This window comes from Brachyhypopomus gauderio, chromosome 18 (assembly GCF_052324685.1).
Source record: "Brachyhypopomus gauderio isolate BG-103 chromosome 18, BGAUD_0.2, whole genome shotgun sequence".
NCBI lineage: Eukaryota > Metazoa > Chordata > Actinopteri > Gymnotiformes > Hypopomidae > Brachyhypopomus > Brachyhypopomus gauderio.
This window is the reverse complement of record NC_135228.1, coordinates 17,141,736-17,155,785: the sequence shown is the minus strand read 5'-3', so window position 1 is coordinate 17,155,785 and position 14,050 is coordinate 17,141,736.

Here is a 14,050-nt window from a genome sequence, read left to right as displayed (position 1 = left end):
TTTTTTTTGCTGTAAAATCCATGACATCGAGGTATTGGTGTTAGAATCGTCAGTGGAGCCACGTCAGATTTTTTTGGTAGCCTTTTGAAATGGGCAGATATCCTGGTGGAACCTCCTTCACAGACAGAAGGAGAAGGTTGAGAGCTCTTTGGACCGTTGTAAGAAGGAGAGAGTTGGGCGAGCGGGGAGATATATGGAGAAGGTGCACGGGTGATCGGGAGAAGCTCATCTCAGAAAATGGAAAGTGGTAAGAGAGCAAGGGATGGTGCCCTTGCACATCCCAGCCTGTTTTATTATTGATGGGATTATGACTCCGGGACTACAGGGTAGGCCCATTAGCGCGGGCTCAAAGCCCAAGAGGCAGCATCCGCGCCGCAGATTGAAGGGGGTGGGAGGGAGGGGGGCGGCTCTGAGTGATTGACTAAGAAACACAATCGGCTGCGGGCTCCAGATGCCAGCCCCGGTGTCGTTATTAATTACCGCCGCTAAAAGGGTCAATCAGCCATGAACTCTGCCTCTTTGACTTTTGGCTAAAGAGAGCACATGTTGGATACTATGCAGAAAGTGAAGTTAAGTCAAAAGAGAGCTCTATTTTCAGCTCTCTCTTCCAAATTGTGAGGACGGGAACAGTTGTAAATGAGTACTGCCAAAGACCGCACATCTCGTGTGACATCTGCACTTGCTTTTCTTTATTTCTCTTACACCACTTCATTTTGCAACTTAATATTTAGCAACTTAATACTGCTGAGATTATGCTCTTATCTCCCTTCATCTGTGCAAACAATGCCTTTGTTTTGCTCTCCGTTTAATAACTTCTCCAGGCTTTTCAATGAGAAGGAAATGAAGAAATTTCTCTGGCTGTAATTTTGTTCCTCGTCCTAGCTCCCCGCTTGCTGGCCTGGGTTCTTCAGTGAGTCAGCCAGATGGTTGTGTTTCCACATTTAGCTCCATATCTAAGTCGGTGTGCAGAACTGGCAAGAACCTTCCCCTCCCACCGGCAGACCCTCTGAGCACCGCCGCACAACAGACCACCAGTGGCACCGCGAGCATTACAATGGAATAATCCCAGGAAAGGAGAGAACCTTCGGGATGGGGCTAGGAACACAGCTGCCTCCTATTACTCTAATCTCCCTAATGTAGCAGCATTTGTTATTCCTTGATTTGTGTCACATGGTCTAAGCGGGTGTGTGGGCTACTCCTTGCTCGTGCTTCTGCAGAGGGCTTGTTTCAGACCCTATGCAACCATGTTAATGTATGCGGCTGACTCTCTCTCTCCCTCGAGCCAGGCCTGTGTGGGCTGAGAGCAGTGAAGAGGTCCAGGGATATTGGATAAATCGTGGCACGTCCATTGCCGCATGTCTACTTAGGGCAGCGTTGCCAAGAACCATCCATCATCCTCAAGAAACCCGTGTCAGTGCAACAGTCTTGCAGGTTCTCTTAATCGACTTTCCTGCGTTCGATGTTTTTACTCAGCATGCAGGGAAGAGCGCTCTGACATTTCGCAGCCTTTTTTGTTTGTTTTTGTTTTTGTTGTGCCGCGTTTCCGACCGTCATTTTTATATGTCACAGGACTCGGAATCAGCCGATATGAAAAGCACCTTCTCGTTTCACTTCCGTTTTTCATATGTAAAGAAAATGAAAACTTTTTTTCCCCAGACTTTTTTCTCCCCCTCTTTTGGTTCGGAGTGGCACGGTGTCCACAGCTGATCCCAGTCCACTCACTTAATCATATGTTTCGAAATATGTGCATCACAAATGTGTTAAGTGCTGCCTAGGGGCACCACTCCTTCATTCTCTATAACCTCCGTCTATTACTTGTGTGTGAAAATGGCCTGGGAAGGATATTGAATGCAAATGCAAAACAGTGTGCTCTTTCAGTCTGCCTGGGAAAGGAGACCTTTTGTGTTTCTCATTCTCAGGCAGCCATGACTCCAAATGTCTCCGAATCACCATATTTTTGTGTTTTTTTTTGTGCGTATCCAGCAGAATGATTCTGTGATGGCATTTGAGGCGTGGGCCATCCAGGGTCTTCACGCCCACTGGCCCCTCAGCTGTGTGTGGAGACTGTGGGAGGAGTTAACACGGGACCTCCTCCCTAACCACACACCCCAAAGCCACTATTAGCCATGGCTGATAGGTCATTAGCTGTTTGGCTGTACGTTTACCGTCTGGCTGCTCCGCCCCCCGTTCCGAACCTCATTTGAATACGGGGGGGGGGGGGGGGGGGGGTGCGACTGTCTGCAGGTAGAGCAGGTCTAATGAGTTCCCCCACAGAGCGTTCAGATGATTGATGGGCGAGGCACTTACACATGCAACGATTGTGAGAAGGAGCAGGAGAGCGGGAAGCAGCCCCAGCACTCGCGCAGACTCGCGCTCATTACTCCCTGCTCTCGCGCATGGGGGAGGCCGCCACGCTTAAATCGCGCTTTTGCAGGTGCGTCGCCTGATTGTAATGCATGATGATTACTTTCACCAGTCTTATGTAAGAGATTGTTCCTGTCAAGTTCTTCCCATTTGCAAATCTAATAAACATGGCCCTGAAGTCTGAGTGACGCGTGGGACTGTCCTCGTTTGCCGTGTGTCTTGTGAAACAGCAGTAAAATTGTTCGGAAGAACTCAGGTTGATCTTTGGTATAGTACTGGTTTAATTTATAATTGTATTGTTGACATTAGCACATGAAGTTAACACATGGATTAGTTTTGAAAAGACATTTCATAGATTTCATAGATAATTTACATAGATACCTCATAGCTACTTTACATCGGTACTTCATAGATACTTTACATAGATACCTCATAGCTACTTTACATCGGTACTTCATAGATACTTTACAGATACCTCATAGCTACTTTACATCGGTACTTCATAGATACTTTACATAGATACCTCATAGCTACTTTACATCGGTACTTCATAGGTACTTTACATAGACACTTCATAAGCACTTTACATCAATACATAGGTACTACTTTTTCCCCTCCTTTAATTCTCTTTTTGTACTCTTCTCCTCACCTGTCATGGTGTCCCAAAATGAGTTAATTACAGCTGGGATGTGTGGTATAGAGGAAGAGATGACAGGAGGTCTCTGATGATAGCTGATGGCTTTCTGTGCCTGTTTATTTCATCGCCACAGTCTCTTGTTATTAATTCTTTAGGCATTGAGGCTTGCTGTAATTCTTTAATGACAGTGCCGCGCCGCATGCTGGCAGTAAACAGATTTTTGCTAAAGTTTCTCAAGTGGGTAAACAATGTGCCACCTGAAATGCCAGGATGGGCACGGGCCTTACAGGCTGCTCACCAGGCCTGCCAGCCAGCGAGGAAGTAGTCTTGCTGTTTTAAATTGCGCATCAGTTATGGTTTTATCATCGGGGAGCAACGCCTCAAGCCTGGTTTATACTTTCGCGAGCGACCGTAGCGCGCGGCTCCGCCCACCTCGCGCGACCCTGCGCGAGCGGTGTAGGCGTTTATACTTTCGCGAACGTCGCGAGCGTCGCTGCAGTGTTCTCCGAAACGATAGGTGGCGATAGGTGGCAGTGGAGAATAAAAAACCCCTGCAAAAACGGGGAAAGAACATTTTTACCTGACCAGAGACCGTATATATACACATCAGGCATCAAACGTAAATATGGCTTTGCAGTGTTGTCCGAAACGATACGTTAACAAATACGAGCCTCTTGTATAAACATAAACTAATGTGATAAAAAAGCGAATTATTTCGATTCATTTCGAGTATATGTATAAATATTTAACTTAATTAAGTTTAACGTGCTGGGAAATATTGAAATGGACCTTTAAAGTGACGTACAAGTGCATTAATTCCACCTTGTATAGGTGTATGAACCCGGCAAACATGACTTTGTCCATCGCGCTGAAGCGCGGCGCGCGCGCGAAGTTACAAAATTCGGGAGGTGCACGACCTCGCGCCGCGACAGCGCGCGAGGCCCTCGCGCACGGGCGGAGCCACCGCGATTACGTCATTTTCGCCGCGCGGACCCTCGCGCCGCTCGCGGCGCGTCGAGTATAAACCAGGCTTCAGTCATCAAACCGTCAGAATGTACTTTAGTCTTTCATAGTGTATCAAAGACGTACATTCATCCGGTTCCATGGACGAAAATTAAGGAAATAACGGCACGGTTCTTGAAGGGGACAGATGTTCTTATTGAGTATTGCAAATTCCACTGTCAATTTCCAAATCTATCTCAAACCTATTTATACAGCCCATATGAAAGACTCTTAAGCATGCCTTTTTCACACATGCCTTTGGACTAACCGTTCAAAGTAGGACTGCGAAGCTGGAGGTGATAAAACTGATAAAAAGGCTCGTTTTTTTGTTTTTTTTACGTGACTGAGAGCTAATCAGCAGCTTGTATCCACCGTCACACGTAGAGCAGACATCGCCGTTAACCACCTTGATCATTTTGCGCCGATCCCCAGGTGAAGTGCCAGGAGCAGTCGGAGCTTCCCTTCGTTAACCCGCGCTGTTTGTTTGTTCCATTATTCGCAAGGACGAGTCGGAGTGAAAAACGGCCAGCTTTGGTCTGTGTTGCGAAGGGGGACGTGCGGCGTTCGCTTCACTTCCGAAGCAGTTACGTCGGTTTTCTCCGTTGTCTGCCTCTCTACGCCTCGGCGGGGTCTTGTAGGAAGGAGGGTGGAGGTTGACTCCTAATCGTCCTGTGACGGCTGACAGGCTGACAGCCCGTAAGACGCCCCGCCCAACCCCCGCCTGCTCTCCTCTCGCATCCTTCCTGATACTCGCGGCGAGCGTGTGAATAAACACTCCAAACGGTTGTTTGTTCCCATGTTACTCCATAGCACCCATTTTGAAACCCGAACAGCATGCTACATATACACACATTCGAAATATTTTGAAGTGTCTCTTTTTATTTTTAAACTTGTGTAGTGCAGTGGTATTCATTTTTTTTTATGTGAGTTTCTCACTGTAGAAAAGAGCTTGACATCTCAGTGTCATAGGCAGTCTTGCTGTGGACCTGTGGGATAAATCGGTGGTGCCTCTCCTCCCGTGTGACTAAAGCACAGATCTTGTGACTGCTATTTAAGTCAGCATTACCTCTGGATTCCCCAAAAGTCCCTTGTGCAAAAGCTTGAGAATAACTTAGGGACAAAAACCTGTCCAATCAAATCTGGTCCATGAGCCATGACTAAAAGCCTGGTCCATTCAGCTGACAGAAAAAAAAATGCACATTTTCTTTTGAAGTTTCCAAGTACTTAGTGTGTGTTTCAAACAATAGTTCCTTTTACTGACTTTTTAATAGGAGCAATAAGACTGGCTTTAGCTGCTGTTTGACAAGCTAACTATGAAGTTAATGATGTAGTTAGCAGTGAGATACCAGCCAAACAAAGGCGGCGGCCCCGGGAGCCTTATTGAAATGGCGCTGGTGGTCCCTTAAAGGGCCGGGCTCAGACGCCACCCCGCCCACTTGAAGCCAGAGTGACTGGGCCCTCCTCCCGGCCCTGCGCCTCGCTTGCTGTGATAATGGAAAGTCTTAAGACGGGAGAACGAGAGGGGAAAAATGGAGAGCTATCCATCAACGGCACTATCGGAGGCCAGGATCCTCCGTTAAGATTAGGACTGTTTAGAAAGATGGATGGCCATTGTCAGTGTTCAGCATCATCCCGAAAGACTTAAATGAAATCTAAAGATTCTCAGCAGTGGCTTAAATTACCTCTGTAATATCTGCAATAAGGCCAAGCTAAGACAGGTCCAGGGCTGATTAAGGTGGCAGTCTCCTGTATTATTATTACAGATTGTAAACATTATCCTGCCCTAACCTCCTAACTTGTGTATTGCGAGGGGGTAGAATTTGGTGGGCGAGGAGCTGCTTTTATAAAGAGTAAGAGTGTTGCAATCCATAAGGCTGATCCCGCTGGATCCGTTGGAGTGAGTCTTAGGAATGCAGGAGTTCTCTTGCTCTTTGACAAACTGTCTAGGTTTCTGCTTATTTACTATAAAGCAACTCTAAAGCTGCTGATCACGACTGATCTGATGGGGTGGGACGTATATACGGAGTCTGGGGTTCTAGATCATGGCGAGGGAGCTGGTGGAAGGTTTGGTTTGATGTCGTGGGGGGGTGGGGGGTGAACATTAGGAGCAGTTCGCGGTGCTCCGGTGCATGGGGGCAACAGTATGATGCTACGCAGGGTGCATATTAATGCAGGTGTCTCAGTGCTGCACATGTGAAGCTAAATGTGCCTCCTGTAAAAAAAAAAGGTGCTTCTTTTCATTTTGTGCTAATGCTTTCATCAGGAACTAATGAAAGCTTTCGTCTTTTCATCCGCCTTTAATTCACCGGAGCACAAAGAGGCCACGCTGGTTCCAGCACAGCCACACACCCATTCACACTAGCGCCTCTCACCACCGCCCAGTGGCCGGCCTGTCACATCGGGGAAGAAGCTGTCAGGTGAAGCTGTCGACAGTCGGCTACGCCATTCACAGCGGGTTTCAAATCAGCCATTTGGTAATTGAGACAGTAAATTGCAGGCAGTAGTCAAAGATAATTTTGTTAGTTCATATCCCAATGTATGGATATTTTTGAGGCAGTGTTTATTAATATAGATGTTGAGATGCCTTTTGGGAAATGAAGTGATTTGTGGATTTTGGTCACAGCAAGTCATGTTTTCATTATTAGAGCATTAAGAGATGGTTTGCAGTGGGGTCCCAGTTCTCAGGCATAGCTCTGTGCAAACATGGACGAAAAAATGCAAACATCCACCATGGAGGGAAGAAGAGAAAACAAAGCTGTTCTGGTTTACTTTGAGAAGCTGACCTTTGGTAGAATGGCTGTTGTCAGTTCCTGTCCCTGGTGGAACGTATTTTTGCCCAGTGGCATGCTGGGATTGGGGAGGAATATTTGTAAGAGCCATGCTGAGAGTCTGAAACTAGCGCCTCAAAAGTGCAGGAGCTGGCAAGCATCTCTCGCTAAGTACACCACACATTCTGCTGGCCCTTCCTCAAGCCAACAGTCAATTTGGTCAATAGCTGCTTTTAATTCCTTTCCTGCGTGCTTTGGCAGGGGGGACCAGTGAGGCGGACCTGATGATTAGTGAAGCCTTGAAGGACTGTTGCCGTCATCCGCATTAACTATATGCGAGCTGAACTGCAAAGACGCTAGAACCTCCTTTAAGCCGCCCGCATTGATCAAACTCGAACAGGGAAAAGAAGCAGGCTCATAAATCAGATGCTATATTGGAGTCCTCTTGTTCACCCTGGGCGTTACTTACATACCCACTCTTCCACAGCACTGTGCTGGGTCACTTTAAGGTCGTTCGATTGGACCTTCTGATGAAAAGGAATTAAGCTAGCTGCTATGCCCAGGCTAGCCTGGCTCAGGTTGTGTTTCTTTTGCCGGATCTTGAAGTCTATTAGGGGGTGAAGACTAATGTCAGGGTGTGGCACACAGAGGAAGGTCAGGCTCTGGACTAATATCCCTGGTCTGGCAGAAACACCAGCCCCTGTCATGAGAGAACAGCCAATTTGGAGGCTCTGAGAAAGACCAGGGCTTAAGGCTGAGTACTGAGTAGCCAAGGCCCGTGGCAGACAGTACCTGTCAGCGCTGCATGTCAAAAAGCCCGAGCCTGGTTTTATTTCAAATGAGAACCAATGCCATTCTGACGGACACAATTAGTGTCACCGCCATGTCAGAGTGCTTCAAATTACTGGTGGCCTTTTTAGCTCGAGGCCTGTCCCTCTACACAACGGCCTAATTACTCGTTAGCCACACTCGCTCCCATTTTACAGGCCCGGCTCCCCATGTTGGAGCTTTCATCCGTCTGAGAGGGTGCCTGTCGCTGATCTTTGGCGTCCGCCGAAGCTCCATTACCTTTATGTCAATGAAAAATTGATGAGAAACCGTAGCTAAGTGCATCGTCTCTCAATATCCTGGGGTCAAAAGGGCTGCAATTTCTTTGTCTCTTTATTTAATTTCCTGTCCAGTGTGAGCCATGATTAATGCTTTCACCATAGCCTGATTTCATTTATATATATGTATGTGGGTGCCACCACCTGGTCCTCTTTAAGGGCAGCGCGTTGATTGTAATGACTGGGTTGTATTATGCCCAGTTATTAAAGGGAGGACGAGAAGCTGAAGGATCGTCATTGCCACGCTGCAGTTTGTGTAAGGCAAGGCATTGTGGGAGAGAGGGCGCAGATTGGGCATTGTACTGGCATTGTGGGAAATGGCTGCCACCATCAGACACGCAACTGGTTTCGGATAATTACGTCTTTGCTTCATTCATCAAATTTTATCATGATTGAGAAAGGGGTAGATAAAACATATGGTGTATGGTGAATGGATTTCTGTCTAAGAAATGTGAATAGAAGCCAATTGAAGTCTTTTTTTCCCAAACTCTTACACTCTGATCTTTCTAATATCAGATCTGTTGAGACATTCTGATTCCTAAAGGCATACATGTACTTTTGTTTAATCTACTCTAAGTATCAGTTTGAGAGACTAATAGATCTCTATGAGCTTATAATGGAAAGAGCTAATCAGCCTGACTATGGTCAGGTATATTCATTATCATTAATTCTGCATTTAAAATGTTGTCTGCGCGTGTCTTACTGCCGCCGTGTTCTTATATCACACACTTGAGCAAACCTTGTTTCTAATCAAAAGGCAAAGCGCATCGTGCCTACACACAAAGCGTGTGCTCGGTGTACCTGCAGGTCGTGACCTCTACAGAGGTGCCCAGTCCTGGTTCCCAAGTGATGACCAGGATGGTCATCTGGAGTATCGCTGCCTGCCTGCCTTTAATTATGACCTAGAACCCGCGCTGGCCCTGGCGTCAGTGGGAGGTCTGGGGTCTTATCTACACGCGGATCTCGCCTGAGAGATGGGGTCCCCTTGACCTTCCCCCTACACTTGCTCCAGCTGGCCCTCTGCTCTCCTGAGCTAAAACAGCCAATTAAGATCAGAATCATCTTGAGGCCCGTTTAGAGGAAGAAAGGACATATTCACCCCGTGTCACTCGAGTCCGTCAGCTGGATTAGTTGAAGTAATCTCGCAGTCCGACCTGCCACCCTCCACCGCGACACAGGAGCACGCCACACGGGACCGTGACCTGTCATGAACACCGCCGCCCGGCCCCCTCCTTCAGGAGAAGTGGTGTGGGAGTGAACTAATATACCCCCATCTCAGAGGAGGAAGAGATTAGAGCCTCGAACCCCCCCCCCCATGCCGCCCACGCATGCTTCCTCTCCCCCTCGACCTCCTGCAGTCAGCCCGCTCCACACACGGCCCCCCCGCCGAGCGCTAGCTCTCCGAGGGCAGCGCTCACCAGCCACCGAGTTTAGCACATCCTGTAAGATGGCAGGGCCGCGTATCTGGGCGCAAGGAAGAAATAAAGACGGAGAAGAGAATACACAGCCCTTAGCGGCGCTCCCGACTCCTCTAATGAGACACTTACAGGAGGCGGATAATGAAAACAATTTGAGGAAGGCACAAAGAGGAAAGAAATCTTGATGAAGCTAATGTGATCCAGCTCGGTGCGTGTCACATACCATCATGCCTGTGCAAGCGCGCTCCAGCTTGGCTGTCGCAGATCCCGTGCCTGAGAGCAGATGAATCATCGGCCTCCGCCGCACGGCCTGATGGGAAGACCCTCGCTGCTCTCCGCCGCTCGAGGAGCCCTGACGTAGCCGCTGTCTGGGATGCAGAATAATGTAAATTGCACGTATACAGCACAATGCGACTGTGGATCCCATACCGAGCGCTGCACGTTTATGCTCTGTGGTCACCATCTGTGACCTCGTGTGTGAATGACCGGGATGGAGGAGAGAATTGAAGTGCTAGCAGGATTGATTGCCTTCGGTGGGAGACGTGGTCTGCTTTTTCTGATGTTTTCTTCGTCTTCCATTTTTTACTCCGGCACCATGAAGCTAATTCTAATGTAAATGCCAGTCAAATGGAGCTGCCCGCCTACGGTGCCTGGCAGCATGTGAGCTCCCTGGCTCTTACAGATGAGCTGCGTGTCTGGTGTGGGCTTCCCCCAGGCCCTTCTCCTAACTGTGATAGCTACTACTTAATGTCTTTGTTCAGCTCATATAGCGCGTAAAGGTGATAAAGGTTGAAGTGCACAGACTCCCCTTGTTTATGTAAAGCTGTAACCATTATAAATGGTCTGAAAAGGTGTATTAGAATACCCAAATAAAAGTTTTAAAAGAGCTCGGCTTATCTTCCCCGAGGGACTTTGCATTATAGATGATCTTTTCTCAAGGTTTTCATTCAGAGCAGCACCAAACACGTTTAGCTTTCGTCTTTATTTCATTCGAATCCCACTCACAAATCAACAGCAAAAGACTACAAAATGAATACCATGTGATCCAGGACTTACTAAATGATGTGTGTTGAGATCCTGGAGAATCAGCAGGAATGTCTGAGCGTTGTTATGGCCGTCAGGTGCCATTCCTGTCCTGTTCTTGGAGCCTTCTTCCCTGGCAACGGGAATTCCCCATGTTGCTAATCATGTTGCTAGCGTGCTAGTTCCCTGAACTTACACCTTTTCCATAGTACTCAAAAGTCTCATGTAAGCTGTAGTGACTAAATACAAAATATATATGGAAGTACAGGAATACAAAATTGCTACACTAAGGACAGTCAGATTGGGCTGTCAAGCTGATAATTAGGCTGCTTACGTTTAGACTACAGTCCAGTTTGGGCAGTTACATTACTGATTCATTTTCTGGACATATGTCCATAAAGTAATTTTAACAAAATTGAAGAAATTTACCTATGTAATGTTGGTCTGATTCACAAGAGCTAAGACATGTTGGTCTAAATTACAGATTACACCCTAGATTACTAGATCTGCATACTGCTGTTACACAAAAAGATTCATGTAATACGTAGATTTTGCTGGTCACAACTGCACAACATTATTGCTGCATGAAATACTGAAATACTCATTAATATTAATCATTATCTGTCCATATTATCCATCTACTGTTACTATGAACCAAAAGAAATGGATTTGATTTAAATTCCTCATTCACATTACCTCATACACACCTATTATTCAAAAAGTTAATATTTAATAACTTTTCTTATAGTAACAATAACTTTGGTTGAGACCTGTTGTAGATTTTTACCTACAGCAGCAAGAAGTGTCTCCCCTCTGAGGGTCTTTTGCAGATAAATGCCTCCTCGAGCACTTCCATGCTTGAGGGGGAAAAAAACATCTTTTCCACAGGATACAGTGGAATAATTACTGACATTACTGGCAATTCACATGAGATTAAAATAACCTGGGGTTATTTCTCCAGGACATTTTGTAGTAGGTAAAAGGTGACAGAATCGTTACTTGCACGAGAGCGAGCAGCCCATAAAAAATGACTGATATGGTGTATTCAGACGGGAGTAAAATCACTGAGGAACGCAGGTAATAATTACATTACCCCACCGCCTCACCTTAAACTAATCCCGTCCCTGGAGGGCTTTGGGTATTCTCTTATCCTTTGGTTAATTTTTGTTTTATTGACAGATCATTCATTGTCCCCATACCAGACTGCTTTTCCTCTGCCCATTCTCTTAAATATTTATTCACAGATATCAGTTTCATGTTAGCAGGCCCAGGTCTGCAGTTTGGTGCTGATGTTATGCAATGCAGGTTTGTGATGCTACATTGAGCTTAGCCCTCCTTTCATATCCATTCATCCATTTGTCCTCTTAATGACAAAAAGTCATTTCCTCCAACCAGGCCTGGTGAATTCATGCCTAGCCCCGTTCTGACTCATTCTGACTCCGTTCTGACTCATTCTGACTCAGCATTTCATTATGCCGTTTCCTAGCTTTCCTGTTCGTTTACTCAGCTTGGTCAAGCCCCGTTTTAAAAATTCATGCACATACATTGTATTTCCAATCGCAAAAAAAGCCTTTTCAAAACCCATTTAAATGGCCTGGATATCACCGATTCATAATCTGTCAAAAGTCATGGCAAGACGGAGTCAGAAGCCTTTCCCTGTGAGGTCTTCTTTTTATGTGTGTTTGATGGGCCTTGAACCTCCCGACGAGCTGCATGAAAATGCTCCGCCTTTCAACACCTCGCACCACCCGCCGTCTCCTCCCATTAACGCCGGGCCTCCTCAGAATAGCTGTGGGGAAGGAGGGCGGGTGGAGGCGTGTGGGGGTGGAGGGACCCCTGGCCGTCTCCGGGGCGTGACCCTTCCCTGGCTCCGCCCGGCGAGGCAGAACATCTGCGCCACTGCCTGCTCAGCGCCTCGTCCAGATGCCCACAAAGTTACACCAATGACGCGCCATTGTCCTTAACACCTTCGCTAATTTAGAGAGACACTTTCCAGCTCCTTGATTGCAGTCTGTTACAATTACGGAGACGGTTTTAGTGCTCACTGATGACAGATTAATACGTGACCTGGGGCTGATTGCTCCGACCTTTCTGGCCCATTGTGTCCTCACTCCAATTAATCCCCGTGCTTCCCAGCATTCTCTGGGTTGTTTACAGCTGCTCGTTCTTAAGGGACATTATTTGAGGAGAATTCCGTCTGTTTCATAAGGTGAAAAGTCTAAATTTGAATAAGAACATTTAAATAATGTCAGCACTTTATTCATTTTCTTTTGTGGGCCAGGGGCTGATTAATTTTCATAAACAACAGCTGTAAATCACATTCTTAAAAACATGAGCCTTGGCCAAACAGGGAAGTTTGTTTATTTGGGCTTACTTTGTCAGCTGGGAGTCAGATTCATGTTTGTCTATGGTTTTCATAATTCTAAGCCAATTGATTTTCCTGCCCGTCCTCTTTGAAGGGAGCTGTTGATTTCTTGCTGGTTGGTGAAAGCTTCCAGGGCCTCTAGCTTAAAACTTCAAACTGCCTGTCTTAAGGCTTACTTTGTGAGTGGGGAATGAAGAAGGGAGGAGATTGTGTGTGTGTGTGTGTGTGTGTGTGTGTGTGTGTGTGTGTGAGAGAGAGAGAGAGAGAGAGAGAGAGAGAGAGAGACAGAGAGAGAGGGAGAGAGGGAGAGACAGAGAGATCACCTTCTCATCCTGAGGGGTGGAATCATTGAAGTAGTCAGGCCAATGTTAAAATGCCATGGCTGCTCTGAGAGGAAATTAAATTTGACTCAGAAAGGACAACTCTGACATGAACAATTAATAATTAAAGTAGTTTTCGCTTTAATGAGCTGTTCAATTACCCAGCCATCCCTTTGGGAAGGTGGTTTATGGTGACGCTGCGTGGGCATGCTCTTGCCGTGGCTGGACCGTGTCATCGTTCTGAGGGCTTCGGCATGAATGCGGAGTTGAAGTCTCCATTAACCTTGTCGCTACTGCGGCGGCTGGTGATGGAGTACTGAGAACCGCTCGGCCCACCTCCCCACCTCCTCAGAAGAGAACCCCAACTTTCTTGGAGAACCACAGAAAGCCAAGTTTTATTTACAGGGGGAGGGAGGTGCAGTGGAGAACAGCTGGAGTGTTGTCTTTGAGAGGGCTGAAACATCGGAGCTGCGTGTGATATTGTCATTCTCATCGTGGATGAAAACGAAAGTGAGAATCGAGCTGACCCTTTGAAGCACTATGCAGATCGGCGTCGCCGAAAACCCAGGGTGCAGTGTGGCACGTCTGGGGTTAGGCGTGGACCGGGAGGAGAAGAAAGCCCTGTGATTTGCCCTTTGCGGGAACTCGCTTTCACAAAGACGTTCCCTTGCAGATGGTTATTCAAAGACCGCATGCTGTACAGCTGCGTGGCGTTCAGCCTCCCGAAAGCCGCCGGCTCGTTCGCCTGAAAGCCGCTGTCTGAACGGGCCGTTTGTCTAGCTCAGCTCGTAAGAACTCGCCTTTGATGAAGTAATCATAATGATTGTGCATAAAAGCTCCCCTCCTGTTATTGACATCTGTCACGGCTTGCTGGGCTGGCTTGGCGCTCTGGAGATGACTCGGGGCTCGAGCAGCAGGCTCCCCTCACGTGCGTTTACCGCTAACGTCAGATTGATGGGATGAGTCTGAGAGCTGGCTCCTAACGTTTCACTGGTCGGACCTTTAAGTGTCGTAATAAAACTGAGATCGTTTTAATTAAAGCGACAA